We start from the raw sequence: 3619 nt of genomic DNA, 5'->3' as shown, positions 1-3619 counted from the left end.
AAAAAAAAAAAGAAGAAAAGAAAGAAAACACAGGGGATGCAGTGAAGTTTCAAAGTGACTCTCAGTTTATTTACAGAGTACTGAATGTCCAAGTCTTATCTTCACTGTGAGATGTAGTGACTGACCACAAACACATGGAATGTCTTGAGTAATTTCATCAGTTTTGCATAGGTAAATGTGTATTGTCGTAATTGCAGAAAATATATTTCTACCTGTATTTATTAATTTATTAACTTTGGAAAATAGCAATTGATTTCAATATGAATGATGAGCACTGAGCTTGGAAATATAGTTTTTTGTTTCTACTTTTTCATATTTACATTATTTTAAATATTCTATCATTTATAATTTAAATTCAAAAATATATACAAACATCCATATATTCAATAATCTTTTGACCACTTTTTTTTTGCAATAATAATATTAACATTTGTCTCCTTTTCCCTCACCCTTATGCCACAGACATTTTTAATGACCAAATAAATGTAGCACTCTACTAGTCCAGGTAGCAGATTGGAATATAAATTTTCTTCACTAGGCATCCAGTCCGACTGTCTCTTATTGAGTGCTTAAAAGTGTGCTCTTTTTCATTTTACTTCCCATCTGGGAACCATTTTTTTCACCCAATTCTCCCCCTTTTGGAGTGTCTAGTTGATTTTTCCCCTATATATTATTACCTGTTTTCATTATATTAATTTTTAACTTCTTAAATATAGATTATATGCTATAAAACCTTTTTTCTTTTTATCCAGCTACCAAACTTCCAGTCCTTCATTGTCTTTCTCCAATCCAAACTGGTTATAGTTTAGGTTTATTATAGAGATCTCATTCTGGGACTTGTTTAATTGGGTGAGTCCATTGTCTTTTAGATTCCATGGCTTTCTTTTTTATGGATTACTCCATTATTTTGCTGAAGAACATAATGATTTGAGCCCTCCCATGTCTGAAGAGACCATATTCCATCTTTGTATGGTTTGATTCTAGGCTAAAAAAAGGGGATGGGATTATATAATAATAAAAAGTTATAAAAAACTATAAAAATTACTAACTAGAATATATTAATATAGCCTAAAATATGAAAGTAAAAAACCACTGAAGTACCAGAGAATTCACTGACATACTGGATTTTTAACATATTTCTTTCAGTAAATGGTCATTTAGATAAAAGATAAAATTGTAAGTACAATTTTTAATCAGCATTGCAATCACCAACTGAAGAATACACATTAATTGCATACATAGATAAAACAATTGGCAAGAATTTTAAGTAAATTAGGAAGATAACTGCAATGTCACCTAAAGTTGGAAATTTTCAGAAAAAAAAAAGAAATTTAACAAAGCCTGAGATTGTTTGAAAACACTGAAAAGCAGGTAATCTTCTGAAAATGTTGATCAAGATAAAAGTTACAAATAAAGACATCTGGAATGAAAAAAAGGGACATATTGCATGGTATAGAGAATGAAATGTAATGGGAATAACATGATGAGTTTTATGAGAATAAAATTAGTAGCTTACATAAAATTCCTTGAAAGAAAAACTCAAAAAAATTGAACTGATTTCTTAACATTAAAGAAATTCAATTGATGATTAAATGTAATTATATACAAGATATAATTGGTCCAGATGACTTTGCCTATACATTCCAGCAAACACTCAAAAAGTAATTCTAAGGATTCACCAACTTTTACATAAAATTTGTAAAACAGCCAGCACTTTCCAACTCATTAAATTGGGTTAGCATATCCTTGAAACCACAATAAGAAAAGACTGTACAATTTATAAAAATATAAAAATTATTGGCCAATCTCACTCATGCAATTCTAAAGAAAATATTAACTTAATCTGGCAAAATACACTATGACAATTTTGGAATACATCCAAGAATACAAAGATGGCTTATTAGGTAATCAATTAATATAATTAGTCACATTAACATATTAAAGCAAGAAGACCTTGTAATCATCTCAATAAATGCTCAAAAAGAACTCGAAAAAATGGAACAATCTGCGGCAAAGCTCTTAATAGAAAAAACAGAAAGAATAGAAGAAAAGTACTAACCTGATATGGTAGTTGGTCTCCGAAATGTCCCACAATAATTCTTACCTCCCAGTTCTTCTTACCTTCATGTATTTATGTAATTTCCTCTATCACAGAACAAAATTTCAAAAAAAATTCAAGATCTAATGATTTTATTAGTGATTCACAAGTTGAGCAGCCTTCCATCTGGGAAACAGAAAGGCACTTCCCTGAACTGAGCAGAGAGAGAGCGCTTTATAGGCAGGAAAAGGCTGAAGAAAGCAGAAATAGGGAACAAAAAGTTGACTGGTTGTTTTAAAGTAACTTTCCTTACAGAGTTAAAGTAGAGAGGACTTTCTGACTGCGCTGGTTCATGTTGAAGGGGCCCATTTGGATGGGTCTCTGTGTATCTCCTGTTTTTTGGAAAACTTTTTTTCTAAGTTCACTTTGATTATGTGGAAGCTGGCATGAGTGACTCTATTCTGTATTAGTCTGGCCTGATTGTGTCTAGTGCAGGAGCTCAGTCCAAGAAATGACCTCCCATAACTTTAACTAACACTTCTCCATGATATTCAGTGAATCTGTGTGCCCAATAAGATACTGTGGAAATAGAGGTGTGTTACTTTCAAGGGTGTCATAAAAACATTTTGGCTTCTGCCTTACTGTCTCTTAGGAGGGAAGCCAGCTACTATGTTCTAAAGGCATTTAAGCAACCTTATAGAGAGGTCCATGTGGAACCTATCTAAAGTCTCCATTCAGCAACCAGCATCAACTCGCCACCCATATGAGCAGACCATTCTGGAAGCCAATACTCCTATTCCAGTCAATCTTTCCATGACTATACCCTTGGCTGATATTTTGACTATAACTTACTGTCTCCCTGGCTGACATTTTGACTACAGTTTCGTGAGAGACCCCCTAAGACAGAATCATATACCTAAGGTGCTCCTAGGTTCATTACTCACAGAAAATATGAGCTAACCTATGTTTGTTGTTGTTTCAAGCCACTAATTTTTAAAGTAACTTGTTATGCAGCAAAAGATAACAATACACCTGATAAAATGTTTTTATTAAAAAATGTAACAGCATTCTTTATATGCAATAATAAAATATTAGAATATTCACTTTAAATTAGGAAGAAAATAAGGATTTCTAATATCATCATTCTTTTTCAATATAATATATTGAGAAATCCTAACCAGCCCAGTAAGGTGGAGGGAAAACTTACAAAGATTGTAAAATCAGAATAAAAACCTTATTATTACAAATGAAAAGTTGTCTCAATAGGTCATAAAAAACATAGACAAACTACTAAAATTAAGAGTGTTTAGTAAATTTTTCAGATAGAAAATCAACATATTGATTTTCATTGCAATTATTTACACCAACAGCAAATACAAATGCAATGAAAATATGCCATTTGAAATATCAACATCCCCAAAAAATCACTAGGAATAAATTCAACAAAGCATATGTAAGAAGTTTTTGTAGAATAACAGTTTATTTAGAGGTTATAAATAAAGCTTAAATGGGAATATGTGCTGGATGTTTTCTTCTTTTTTCCCTCTTGACCCACTCACAACTTTTCTCCACAAACTCTTG

The sequence above is a fragment of the Mandrillus leucophaeus genome, unplaced genomic scaffold (assembly GCF_000951045.1).
Source record: "Mandrillus leucophaeus isolate KB7577 unplaced genomic scaffold, Mleu.le_1.0 Scaffold759, whole genome shotgun sequence".
Classification (NCBI taxonomy): domain Eukaryota; kingdom Metazoa; phylum Chordata; class Mammalia; order Primates; family Cercopithecidae; genus Mandrillus; species Mandrillus leucophaeus.
The sequence above is the reverse complement of the archived record's forward strand: the minus strand, read 5'-3'. Positions refer to the sequence as shown.